We start from the raw sequence: 15,169 nt of genomic DNA on the forward strand, positions 1-15,169 counted from the left end.
TATCTCTCAGAACAAACTGGAGAGGTTGGCCTCCAAAAAACATGCTGATTAAAAGTTTAGGTTATCCTTTGATTTTTGGACCCAACAATACCTATGTTATTTTTTTCTTTCCTTTTTTCTTTTTTTCTCTCCCTCTTGAAGTTGTGGTAGCTCTGATATTGGTTAGCACCGTTTGAGAGGCAGCCAGTTACCTTACGTGGAGGGCCCAGACTCCAGACATTCAACATTTGTCCTCTTCACTAATTTTCCAAGAGGAGCAAGAGATGGAGTTTGTATTATGATATTTTCCCCCTGACTTCTCTCATAATGTGCCCCCCCCCACACACACACACACACAGCAGTGTTGCATAAAGCAATATCAAAGTTGTCTTTCATCTCCCTGTGCAGGCATTTAATACCCAAGATCAGTGGTGTGATCTTGAGGGGAGACATTATACCAGTATCCGTCTGATATTAAAATATGTTTTTTTTGTGCCTGGTTTTGGCTGTTTCAAATGAGGGTTGGCAGTGAGTGACTGGAGAGAAATTGGAAAGAATGAATGCAATCGTTGTAAGATAGCTAGGCAAACTTAGTTAGGAGTTATTACAAATGCAGTCTAAAGGTTCAGAACAGGGTGAATTCTAGACAGGCTTTGATATAGAGGGATCATAACCAGCTTATTTTGATTTGCTCGTCTAGTCAAAGATTACTCCGCCTTTATCTGATACAAAACAAATAAGGGGGGAACAAAATATGTGAGTTTGGCAACAATAATTGGCTGCAGGATTCTTGGAATAAAATGTTATATTTTGTGAGTTTGTTGCAGCGGAACAAATCAGTTTGGATTTGTTTGATGGAATGCTATTGAGATTAGTTTAGCCCTCCGATTCTTATCAATAATGAGAAATCATTCTTTGTTCACACATACGTCTGCCTGGGCTTTGGTTTTCCTGTCTCTTTCCCCTAGCCATGTCAGTGTTGAGAGAGAGCTTCATGTCCTTAAAGCTGGAATCCTCAATGGTGATACTGCCACATCCGTTTGGGATATTACAACAAGAAAGAAGTTACCGCAGACAACACTGTTTCTTTCACTCGGGCATCATTGCACAGTGATAGAACAGCAGAATGCCTACTGCTATCTTTTTTTGTCACACTGCTCGACGCACCTCACCTCTGTTTAGTCCACAAAACAAAAACAATAACAAAGGTGCTGGGGTGGACAGTTCAGCTTTTTCCCCTAATGCGGATTCCATGTTTAGCACTAGGCTGGGTCACTGTTGAGCCAACCCAGGTGATGGGGGGAATATTTAGGACACTCCAAAGTAAACCGGACATGGGCCATACCCCTTTCCCTAACACCGCAGTGTCTAATTTTGATATTCGACAAAAGCCAATGGAAACGAAAGCTGAATCATTTTCTTCTTGATTATAATTGGGGTTTGGATTTGTTTCCCTTCAAACTGTTATTTCTCAACCAGTCTTATGGCTATTGGAGATTAAATTTATTCATTACTCTCTATTACCCTCAATCCAGTAATCCACTACTCTCTTTTTCAATCTCTCTTTCGCCCCACTGTCTCTCTCCATCCTTCCTATTGTCTCTGTGTCAAGCGGCATTTGTTCATTTATAAGTTAAGGTGTGGGTGAATCTGGTTTTCTCTTGGAAGCGTTGGAGATGGAGCCCGTCATTTCACTTAACTCCCAGCTTGTCCCGAGTACTCAACATTCTCTGTGATGATCTGCTTCTCCAAGGCCTGCCACTGGGGCAGTGAGCTGGCATGCCTGCCTGCTTGTTTCTCTATCTACCACTGCATGGGTGTGTCCCAGTGTTTAGCATCAATGGAGGTATTTACTGTGCTTGGCCACCATAATAAGTTCTCAGATTTTTACTATTGCATTAGGCATAATTGCTGAGTTGGTCAATTTTGCCCAGGAAAACATTGGAATGATATTCCCTTTCCCTATTTATACTGTACCTTGCTCCTCTTTTTTGAATTTCTGATATAAAAACCTCTGGTGTTATTGATTCTGAGGCATAATGTGGACATTGTCTGTTTCACTGCCTGCCTGGCTGGCCCTTGAGAAGCTGACCACAATCTGAGGCTTTATGATAGTGGAGCTCAGGAGTGTCTCAACTTAGAGACGGGTTATAGCTAGAAGGTCTGCTAATACTTCATGTTCACAACCATATCCTTTTGGTTCCTTCCCTTTCTTGCGCACACATAGACACATGAGTGTGCAATCATACAAACACACACACTTTCTCACTCACTTATATAGCAGTTAGACGTACACACACACACTTGTAGTCAAATATGTGAGAGAAAGACGACTTGTTTCTGAAGTGATTACCTTTTTCCCCTCAATGATCCAAATTCCTCCATGGAGGGGTTTGATAATGCATATTTTAGACTGCAAGAGTAGGTAAAGGGATTTCGGGTAAAAGTGTGAAATAATGGTTTAGACATTTGATGGCAGCCCTCCTCTGTAGTTAGTGTTTTGATCCTATTTGCTTTAATCCTATTTTATTATGTCAGTATACAGTACCAGTAAAAAATGTGGACACACCTACTCATTCCAGGGTTTTTCTTTATTTTTACTACTTTCTACATTGTACAATAATAGTGAAGACATCACAACTATCAAATGACACATATGGAATTATGTAGTAACCAAAAAAGTGTTAAACAAATCAAAATATATTTTATATTTGAGATTATTTCAAGTAGCCAACCTTTTCCACTGACAACTTTGCACACTCTTGGCATTCTCTCAACCAACTTCAGGAGGAATGCTTTTCAAACAGTCTTGAAGGAGTTCCCACATATGCTGAGCGCTTGTTGGCTGCTTTTCCTTCACTCTGCAGTTCAACTCATCCCAAACCATCTCAATTGGGTTGAGGTCGGGTGTTTGTGGAGGCCAGGTCATCTGATGCAGCACTCCATCACTCTCCTTCTTGGTAAAATAGCCCTTACATAGCCTGGAGGTGTGTTTTGGGTACTGTTGAAAAACAAATGATAATCCCACTAAGCGCAAACCAGATGGGATAGCGTATCGCTGCAGAATGCTGTGGTAGCCATGCTGGTTAAGTGTGCCTTGAATTCACCATCAAAGCACCATCACCCCTCTTCCTCCATGCTTCATGGTGGGAACCACACATGCTGAGATCATCAATTCACCTACTCTGCGTCTCACAAAGACAAGGCGGTTGGAACCAAAAATCTCAAATTTGGACTCATCAGACCAAAGGACAGATTACCACCAGTCCAATGTCCATTGGTCGTGTTTCTTGACCCAAGCAAGTCTCTTCTTATTACCGGTGTTCTTTAGTAGTGGCTTCTATGCAGCAATTTGACCACGAAGGCCTGATTCACACAGTCTACTCTGAACAGTTGATGTTGAGATGTGTCTGTTACTTTAACTCTGTGAAGCATTTATTTGGGCTGCAATCTGAGGTGCAGTTAACTCTAATTAACTTATCCTCTGCAGCAGAGGTAACTCTGGGTCTTCCTTTTCTGTGGCGGTCCTCATGAGAGCCAGTTTCATCATGGCGCTTGATGGTTTTTCGACTGCACTTGAAGAAACTTTCTAAGTTATTGAAATTAAAGTAATGATGGACTATCGTTTCTCTGTGCTTATTTGAGCTGTTCTATCCATAATATGGACTTGGTCTTTTACCAAATAGGTCTATCTTCTGTATACCACCCCTACCTTATCACAACAACTGAATGGTTCAATCGCATTGAGAAGGAAAGAAATTCCACAAATTAATAAGGCACACCTGTTAATTGAAATGCATTCCAGGTGACTACCTCATGAAGCTTGTTGAGAGAATGCCAAGAGTGTGCAAAGCTGTCATCAAGGCAAAGGGTGGCTACTTTGAAGAATCTAAAATATATTTTGATTTGTTTAACACTTCTTTGGTTATGACATGATTCCATGCATGTTATTTCATAGTGTTGATGTCTTCACTATTATTCTACAATGTAAAAAATAGTAAGAATAAAGAAAAACCCTTGAATGAGTAGGTGTGTCCAAATCCCAGAGTCGGCAAAGTGGAGAAATCTGCCATTCTGCCCTTGAGCAAGTCAGTTAACCCCCAACAACTGCTCCCTGAGCGCTGATGACATGGACCTCGGTTAAGGCCGACCCCCACACCTCGGTTGGGTTGCATGCAACTGACTAGGTATTCCCTTTCCCTTCCCCATATGTCTGCTGCAGAGGGACAAAAGAGAGCCATGAGAAAACAAGTTTTAAACAATCATGGAAATAAAAGTGCTGAAAACAAATTGTCTCCCTATTTAAACAGATGGAGAACAAGCTATACTGCCATTTTGGTGCAGGTACAGCCAGCTAGCGCAAAAATATATTGCGATGTTGTCAAATCAATATATCGTCAATAATATCCCGATATGTAACTGTATCGACCCCCCCCCCCCATCCACTATAAATTAGGCTTTTTGAAAATAGCTCTTAGCTCTCACCCACCAAAACATAGAGCGGCAGAAAATCCCAGGTTCATCGTTACCATGGGAGACTTTGAAGAAATGTGGTCAGTGTAACGAGTCAGGCTTTCACTGTGACCTGTAGTAAGGACTAATACAAAATAACCTGGTCATAAAGCCCTCCCATACAAAGAGAAAATGTACCCTTTCAGAGAGAGGGAGGCAGTGGAAGAGTTAGAGGAGCTGTGGTTGGCCAGCAGGGCCAGGATGGGCACCTGACCACAGACTGATTTGTATATTCCCCCAGCTACGCAGTGCACTGTTTTTACAGAGGCCTTGTGGAAACATGCATGCTTAAAAAACAAAGATGAAAAAAAGGTTCCTATTAAAATACCGCAACACTTTCTCCCAAATAAAACAATTTATGTGACCGACCAGACTTTGGCTAAAATGTAATTAATGTTTTAATGGTTATATTTGGCAGTGCCTTATGAAAGGCGTACACCACAACTGGGGCAAAAGTTTGTTTTGTTTTTTGAGGAACAATTTCCTCCATTAATACATCTTTCCATGCTAAGCAGGAGACTTTAGACTCGTGCCGGCACAAGCCAAAATTACCCACCCTTTCACTCCATTCACCAGCCGTAGTGAGTGTGTTCCAAACCCTACCCCTGCTAGGTTCCATCTACCATTTAGCCTTCAAAGGTTTGAAGCTGCCCTCAAGGATGGAACCAGAATCCTTTGAAAGGGGAATGTACTGTGACTGTGAGGTCAGCCTCGTCAAACTGTTTAAGGAGATCCGGACAGAGTCACCATGAGAACTAACTGCCATAGACTTAACACAGAGGATAAATGATGGTCCTACTAGTTTTCCTGCATTACTAACAGGACGTTTTGACCCCTGTGTGTACAGTAAAAGAGGCCGTGTGGGTGTTGGGTGTCTCTGCTCTACTGTAACCTGGATCTAGTGTTACAGTGGATGAGAGTTCACCACTCCTCCTTAGGACCAGACCAGACAGACCCCAACCCCATGGACAGACAGACGGTGGCTCTTCCAATAGGTGTCACTATAGCACAACATGTTGTTACTGTATAATAACCATATGTTATTGCCACTGGTCTGCTTATTTGTCATCTCAAACACACAAACAACCCCTATAGTTTGTTTGTGAGGCTCTGTGTATGGCTGTGTATGGATAGAGATGAGGTCTAGCCCCTATCCTACCCTTCAGTGGTTGGGGTCAATGGGGAATAACTTGGCTCTTGTCACCGGTGGTCTCCTAACTGAATTACCCATTCATCTCACACAGCCTTTCCCATTAATCTCACACAGCCTTTCCCATTAATCTCACACAGCCTTTCCCATTCATTTTACACCGCCTTTTCCATAATTATGTGACTCTGTTGACTGGATTTGGCGGCACTACAATTCACAATAAGGGGCGAACCGTGCTGGTTTGAATTAGAGAGATGGTACTGCAGTGAACACATCACACCTGGTTTGGATTAGAGAGATGGCACTGCAGTGAACACGTCACACCTGGTTTGGATTAGAGAGATGGCACTGCAGTGAACACGTCACACCTGGTTTGGATTAAAGAGATGGCACTGCAGTGAACACATAACACCTGGTTTGGATTAGAGAGATGGCACTGCAGTGAACACATCACACCTGGTTTGGATTAGAGAGATGGCACTGCAGTGAACACGTCACACCTGGTTTGGATTAAAGAGATGGCACTGCAGTGAACACATAACACCTGGTTTGGATTAGAGAGATGGCACTGCAGTGAACACATCACACCTGGTTTGGATTAAAGAGATGGCACTGCAGTGAACACATAACACCTGGTTTGGATTAGAGAGATGGCACTGCAGTGAACACATCACACCTGGTTTGGATTAAAGAGATGGCACTGCAGTGAACACATAACACCTGGTTAGGATTAGAGAGATGGCACTGCAGTGAACACATCACACCTGGGATGAATTACCACAGGGAGAGAAGGAAGAGTGGAGGAAAAGGAGACTGAGAGAAGGAGGAGGACAGATGGTGTACATTTAGGATGGGAAAGGAAGTAGTGAGATATATACCCTATGGAATATTAAGTGCACTGTGTTTGTAAGAAAAATAGGTACAGGAAATATCATATTTTGCTTGGTCCGGGAGCTGTTTGAAGATATGCATAAAAGCTGCCTATGGCCAATGTTTCTTTAGGTTTGGCTAATTTCATGAATTTCTTACTGTGATAAAGTCACTGCCAACACCAATAATTACATTTGAATGCTCATAATCTTTCATCTCGGCTCCCAGAACCAAATCTTGCCCTATGCAACAGTCTGCCACGAGGGACTAGATAATCTTTAGCATATATACCAAGCTAATCTAATAGAGGTGTAGAAATGTCCATACAGAAGATGGGCCTAGTGGAGTATAAACCCTGGGAAACATGGAAGGATGGAATCTGGAATCTGACTCATCCCTAACTGCTCCTGAAGACTGCAGGAATTCTGGTAAATGTGGGGAGATATCTCATAAACAGAAACACTTGTGTTGTTTATGTACTGTAAAACTTCAGTCCTCATTTTGGTGCAGGACGTTCCATGATAATGGTAATGGCAGTTTCAATAGGGTCTTTTGTCGAATTTAATGGAGCTTTTATATAACAGCCAGTCCTGGTTTTAACCCTTTCCACACACAGCCCCTGTCGTCCCATATATGGGTTGAAAATGGCAAATTTTGTCATTACTAAGTGCTTAAATTGGAACGCAGTGGCTGTACAGTCACATGCTATAAATTATGTCAGAGCTAAGTTTCTCCTCTTCACAGCGCTATATGGATTTTGACTGACAGCCATTATAAACTTGAGCACCGCGTGCACCAAGAAGATGCCCCCAGCCCTCCCGCTAATTGGGCTACACATTTGTTGTCTGAGTGAGGGAAATGCGCTAAATCGAGGAGTCGATCTGTTCTAAAAGATGAGACATTGAGGATTATAATAAATACAGCTTTGAAGTCATACAAGCAAACCACACACCCATGAGTCCAAATGTGCACTTCACATCTCCACATTTGAAAATTCATGTAATTTACAGTATCAACCCTTATATGATTTCTATTTTTGATCCAGGATGGATAAAATGATTACTTATATAAGAATGCTGTTCATTGACTACAGCTCAGCATTTAACACCATAATCCCCTCCAAGCTCATCACCAAGCTCAGGACCCTGGGACTGAACACCTGCAACTGGACTTGCTGAAGGTCCACCCCCAGACAATGAGGGTAGGCAACAACATATCCACCACACTACCCATCAACACGGGGGCCCCTCAGGGGTGTGTGCTCAGTCTCCCCCTTTACTCCCTGTTCACCCACGACTACGTGGCCGTGCACGACTCCAACACCATCATGTTTGCTTACAACACGACAGTGGTAGGCCTGATTGACGACGACGATATGAGAGCCTACAGGGATGAGGTCAAAGACATGTCGGTGTGGTGTAAGGACAACAACCTCTCCTTCAACGTCAGGATGACAAAGGAGCTGATCATGGACTACAGGAAATGGAGGGGCGAGCACGCCCCCATCCACAACGATGAGGTTGTAGTGGAGCGGGTCGAGAGCTTCAAGTTCCTCGGTGTCCACATCACTAATTAACATGGTCCATACATTCAACCATACAGTTGTGAAGAGTGTACGACAGCGCCTCTTTCCCATCAAGAGGCTAAAAAGATTTGGCATGTAGAAAAGTTTGCACAGAACGAAAGATTGCACAGAACGAAGCAGCAAGGATTGTTTTAAGGTGGAGATATGGTTCTTCTGTTGTAGTCATGCGCAATGCTCTTGGTTGGTCATCAATCAACAAGATAATTGAAAAAAACATGCTTATTTTATTTAATAATATACACCATTTAAAACGGCCAAACTCTATTCACAACGGTATTCAGTTGGTAAGAGACAGACATTCAGTAAATACTAGGAATAGATTGTCCACCATTTATCTATGTGTTATCCAGACAGAAAAGAGAAATAGGCAAAAAAACATTTCAATTTAGAGCAATAAAGAAATGTAATAATTTAACTGAGCAAACCAGAAACCTCTCAATATATAAATGTAATCTCTTGAGGATACAATCCCGATAACGGGATTGGTTGGACAACAACCAGTGAGATAGCACGGTGCGATATTCAAAACAAAATAATCTCAAAATTTAAATTAAAGTATTATACGGCATTTTAAAGATACTCTACTCGTTAATCCAATCACATTGTTCGATTTCAAAAAGGCTTTACGGTGAAAGCAAAACATTAGATTATTTTAGCATAGCACCTCAGCAAAAAAAAATGCCATTTTCCAAGCACGATAGCCATCACAAAACCAGATATACAGCTAAAATTAAGCACTAACCTTTGACAATCTTCATCAGATGACTCTCCTAGGACATCATGTTAGACAATACATGCATTTTTTGTTCGATCAAGTTTATATTTATATCCAAAAATGTATACCCAATGTAAAAAAATTTACATTGGCGCATGACGTTCAGAAAATGTTTTCTTCCCATAACTTTCGGTGAATAGGCACATTTAATTTACAGAACAACTCATAAACGTTGAAAAAATGTATAACAATTATTTAAAGAATTAGAGAATCTACTCCTTTATGCAACCACTTTGTCAGATTTCAAAATAACGTTACGGAAAAAGCACATTGTTCAATATTCTGAGTACAGAACTTAGCCTTCAATGCTAAGCTATACAGTTAGCCTACAACCACGGCGTCGACAAATCTCTAACAATATGTTCGAAATATTTACTTAACTTTGCTGATCTTCGGCGGAATGCACTCGGATGGGCACCCACTTCCACAAGAAATGTTCATTTGTTCTGCAAAGTCCATCATTTATGTCCAAATACGTCCGTTTTGTTGACCCATCCAGAACACTTTACAATGCCATGTGGCGTGGACGCAAATCCGTAGACGAAATGTTCAAAGTTCCATTACCGTTTGTAGAAACACGTCAAACGATGTTTACAATCAATCCTTTAGGGTATTTTTTTAACGTAACATTGCGATAATTTTACAACCGGGCAATAGCTATTCAGCCCAGAAGAAAAATATAAAAACGATGACGTCATGTGCACGCGCATCATAAGACACCTCTCCTCAGACTGGCCAATGATTGATTGAGCCAAAATGATCTGCCCGGTAACAGCTGACAGTTGAAACCAGTTCCTAAAGATTGTTGACAGCCAATGGAAGAGTTAGGAGGTGTAAAGTAAATCCTATGTCACTGTAGCTTTTCAAGGGATTCAAAACAAAAACTACATTTCTAATTTCTCCCACTTCCTGATTCAATTTCTCTCAGGTTTTTTGCCTGCCATATGAGTTCTGTTATACTCACAGACACCATTCAAACAGTTTTAGAAACTTCAGATTGTTTTCTATTCAAATCTACTAATAATATGCATATTCTATTTTCTGGGCCAGAGTAGTAACCTGTTTAAATTGGGTACGTTTTTCATCCGGCCGTGAAAATACTGCCCCCTAGCCCCTATAACAATACTTTAAAACCATTTAAATATAATACATAGAAATGTTGTGTTGGACTATAGTAGATGAAGAATCAATATATTTTTAGACTGAGTATTTATCGGGTCAATATGTTAGTGTATTATGTCTGTAACTGTGTTTATATGTGAAAATGTGTTCGTATTCTAAATTGTATTTTAATGTTTAAGGACTCTTGGAAGATTAGTCCAAATGAGGACTAAAAGAGATCTAAATAAAAAATCGAATCAAACCATTGAGAGCATTTTGACTGGCTGTATCTCCGTTTGATTCAGCAATTGCAAGGCACGCGACTACAAAGCACTACAGAGGGTGGTGAGTACGGCCCAGTACATCTCTGGGGCTGAGCTCTCTGCCATCCAGGACCTCTATACCAGGCAGTGTCAGAGGAAGGCCCACAAAAAATGACTCCAGGCCACCCAAGCCATAGACAGTTCTCTCTGCTCACGCAGGGCAGACGGTACCAGTACACCAAGTCTGGAACAAACAGGACCCTGAACCGCTTTTACCCCCAAGCCATAAGACTGCTAAACAAGACTGCTAATAGCTAATCAAATGGCTACTCAAACTACCTGCATTGACCCTTTTGTGAACAAAGTCTCTTGCACACATATATATATATATATATGTGCACACTTGCATACTGACGCCACACACATTCACACGCACAAACTCACACTTTCACACTCACCACATACGCTCTATTATCTATCCTGTTGCCTAGTCACTTTACCTCTACCTATACAGTTGAAGTCGGAAGTTTACATACACATTTAAACTCAGTTTTTCACAATACCTGACATTTAATCCTAGTAAAAATGTCCTTTCTTAGGTCAGTTAGGATAACCACTTTATTTTAAGAATGTGAAATGTCTATGTAAACTACCGACTTCAACTGTATGTACATAGCTACCTCAATTACCCCCTACCCCTGCACATCAACTCGGTACTTGTACTCCGTGTATATAGCCATGTTATTTTTTTACTCGTTATTTTTATTCACTGTGTATTTATTCCTTGTCACTATTTTAATATTGATCTTTAACTCTGCATTGTTGGAAAAGGACCCGTAAGTAAGCATTTCACTGTTAGTCTACATTTGTTGTTTAAGAAGCATGTGACACATAAAATTAGATTTTTTTGCATTATACCCTGGGTTGTCCTGAACAGAATTAGCCTATGTTTGTCGTATTGTGAAGGAAATTTGCCGCGGAACACGCACTTGAATGCACTCATGACTCTGTTCTATGCACAACAAAATTACGATCTGTTTGTCTTAATTGGCTTTTCAAGCCTAACACTGTAAGATCTTTTTTTTTTACTTAGCTATAGAATAAGCTTTCAAATTATACCAACCTGACCCCGATTGCGCTTTATAATGGAACGGTTTTGGATTGCGTAAACAACAACAGTAATTATGTGATGGTGAGGACGCAGGGCTGTGTGCTTGTTTCAGTTCCTCATTGGCAAAGCTAGGAGAGCTAAAAAACAAAAAGCACCTTATAGTTGAAGGATCTTTCCTTGAGTAATACAAGTGCATTGAAATTACTTAAGAACTGTGTACAGTTTGGAGAGGTGTTTGGCCACCTTTCCAACCCTCATTTGTTCTTGTCTTGCACCTGCTCTACTCTAAAATGTAATTCAATATTCCTATTATCTTACTGAATGTATCCAGAGTATTTTCAGATTTCATTATTGACAAATGCTGTGAAAAGTACAGTAAATGTAAAATGCACATAAAATCAGCAGTGTTTAGTCCCAGCTGTCCACTGCATTGAGGCTAGGTAACACTGTCACCACCGATAAGTCCATGATAATCGAGAATTTTAATAATCATTTCTCCACGGCTGGCCATGCTTTCCTCCTGGCTACCCCAACCCCGGCCAACAGCTCCGCACACCCCCACAGCTACTTGCCCAAGCCTCCCCAGCTTCTCCTTCAACCAAATCCAGAAAGCAGATGTTCTGAAAGAGCTGCAAAACCTGGACCCGTACAAATCAGCTGGACTAGACAATCTGGACCCTCTCTTTCTAAAATGATCTGCCTCCATTGTTGCAACCCCTATTACCAGTCTGTTCAACCTCTTTCGTATCGTCCAAGATCCCTAAAGATTGGAAAGCTGCCACGGTCATCCCCCTCTTCGAAGGGGGTGACACTCTAGACCCAAACTTTTATAGACCTATATCCATCCTTCCCTGCCTTTCTGAAGTCTTCGAAAGCCAAGTTAATAAACAGATCACTGACCATTTCGAATCCCACCATACCTTCTCCGCTGTGCAATCTGTTTTTCAAGCTGGTCACAGGTGCACCTCAGCCACGCTCAAGGTACTAAACGATATCATAACCGCATCAATAAAAGACAGTACTGTGCAGCCATCTTCATCAACCTGGCCAAGGCTTTCGACTCTGTCAATCACCGTATTCTTATCGGCAGACTCAACAGCCTTGGTTTCTCAAATGACTGCCTCACCTGGTTCACCAACTACTGCTCAGGCAGAGCTCAGTGTGTCAAATCGGAGGGCCTTTTGTCCGGACCTCTGGTAGTCTCTATGGGGGTCCACAAGGTTCAATTGTCGGGCCGAGTCTTTTCTCTGTATATATCAACGATGTCACTCTTGCTGCGGGTGATTCCCTGATCCACATCTACGCAGACGACACCATTCTGTATACATCTGACCCTTCTTTGGACACTGTGTTAACTAACCTCCAAACGAGCTTCAATGCCATACAACACTCCTTCCGTGGCCTCCAACTGCTCTTAAATGCTAGTAAAACCAAATGCATGCTTTTCAACTGATTGCTGCCCGCACCCGCCCGCCCGACTAGCATCACTACTCTGGACGGTTCTGACTTAGAATATGTAGACAACTACAAATACCTAGGTGTCTGGCTAAACTGTAAACTCTCCTTCCAGACTCATATCAAACATCTCCAATCCAAAATTAAATCTAAAATCGGCTTCCTATTTCGCAAACAAAGCCTCCTTCACTCACGCCGCCAAACATACCCTCGTAAAACTGACTATCCTACTGATCCTCAACTTTGGTGATGTCATTTACAAAATAGCCTCCAACACTCTACTCAGCAAACTGGATGCAGTCTATCAAAGTGCCATCCGTTTTGTAACCAAAGCCTCATATACCACCCACCACTGCGAGCTGTACGCTCTCATCGGCTGGCCCTCGCTACATATTCGTCGCCAGACTCACTGGCTCCAGGTCATCTAGTAGTCTTTGCTAGGTAAAGCTCCGCCTTATCTCAGCTCACGGGTCACCATAACACCCACCTGTAGCACGTGCTCCAGCAGGTATATCTCACTGGTCATCTCCAAAGCCAACACCTCCTTTGGCCGCTTTCCAGTTCTCTGCTGCCAATTACTGGAACGAATTGCAAAAATCGCTGAAGCTGGAGACTTATATTTCCCTCACTAACTTTAAACATCAGCTATCTGAGCAGCAAACCGATCGCTGCAGCTGTACATGGCCCATCTGTAAATAGCCCACCCAATCTACCTACCTCATCCCCATATTGTTTTTATTTACTTTTCTGCTCTTTTGCACACCAGTATTTCTACATCTATCACTCCAGTGTTCATTTCCTAAATTGTAAGTACTTCACTACTATGACCTATTTATTGCCTTACCACCTCACGCCATTTCCACACACTGTATATAGACTTTCTTTTTTTTCTATTGTGTTATTGACTGTACGCTTGTATATTCCATGTGTTTCTGTCGCACTGCTTTGCTTTATCTTGGCCAGGTCGCAGTTGTTTGGATTCAGTCTTGTCTCAGGTGAACTGTTGTGTCCTCGCCTTTCGTCTGATAATTTCTCCATAATCTCAAGGTGTTCTCTTTCCATTGCTTCCATGGTTATGCATTTGCTTTTTATAGTTCTTCTGTTAGAAACATTTCAATGTGCCCATATCCATATTGGCCAATTTCCACAAATCTAAGGGGTTAACATGGTAAAACAGTACGTTGAGCATTTGATTCAGCCTTCTAGAGTGCCAGATAGGTAGGCTTTGCACTATTGATACTATTCCATTGGTTCCATTGCTCATTGAGCGCAGCTATGGTATTTGAAAGAAACAAATACCTTTTGAACCCTGGTGTGGTAACGGTCAGGGATGCATGTTATCAGTCAGGAGAGAGCATTGCAGGCAGTCATGCTCTGTAGTCTGTAGTTTTGAAGCACATATTACGAGACTCCACTGATGAATGAACCTGGACTTCATATCCCATGGTGCCTCACAGTGATTGATGAGGCTGTTTATGCTTGAGCGCCTCATAAAAACATTCTGGGTTAAGACCTGTCAGTCCTCCTGGCTTCATACAGGTGTGTGGTTTGGTTTGCCTGCAGTGCTCTTTACAAGGCCTCAGAAAATGGCCGACTGGATGGGGCAGAAAGCTAGCATAGCTTGGTTAAACCAGACTGAATGCTACACTCTTCAGTCTGGTTTAACCATACTAGGAGAGGACTGCTGCTGTGTGAGAGAATCAAGAACACTGAACAAAACAGCATAATGAGATGAATATGTAGTCCCCGGCTGCTCCCATGGTGGTGGGCCGGTCAAGAGGAGAACTGGCACTCTGCCCTGATCGTGGAGAATGGCTGGTGGGCATCGCCTTGGCTATAGCTCCGTTGGCTTTTCAGACATAATTAACTTACCATCTCCATCATAGTGCTATTGACCGATGGCATGTGTTCACTAGAAGGGGCTGTGGTTTGGTTAGAGTGAGCCGACAGACTGAGCAGACAGTGGCCCAAGGAGTCATTTTGTTGTCTACAGTACAAACAAGCTCTTTACATGCTGAGAAATCTGTCAATTGAATGTGTTATTGCGTATTCATGCTTAGAAGGGAAATGTAAAAAATCTACAGTATAAATATCCGATATTGCTTGGTCCAGGAGCTGCCTATGGCCAGTGTTTCTTTCCGTTTGGCTAGTTTCATGAACTTCTTACTGTGATAAGGTCACTGCCGACATCAATAATTACATTTGAATGCTCATAATCTTTCATCTCGGCTCCCAGAACCAAATCTTGCCCTATGCAACAGTCTGCCACGAGGGACTAGATAATCTTTAGCATATATACCAAGCTAATCTAATAGAGGTGTAGAAATGTCCATACAGAAGATGGGCCTAGTGGAGTATAAACCCTGGG

The 15,169-nt window shown here is 42.0% G+C and overlaps 1 protein-coding gene across 2 annotated transcripts in view; it reads left to right on the forward strand.

Annotated features, from left to right (window-relative positions):
• The window catches only part of LOC115154351 (UV radiation resistance-associated gene protein), a 149,800-nt gene that overhangs the window by 101,547 nt on the left and 33,084 nt on the right, over positions 1-15,169 (forward strand). The window lies entirely within an intron of this gene.

This window comes from Salmo trutta, chromosome 19, assembly GCF_901001165.1.
Source record: "Salmo trutta chromosome 19, fSalTru1.1, whole genome shotgun sequence".
NCBI classification, from domain to species: Eukaryota; Metazoa; Chordata; class Actinopteri; order Salmoniformes; family Salmonidae; genus Salmo; species Salmo trutta.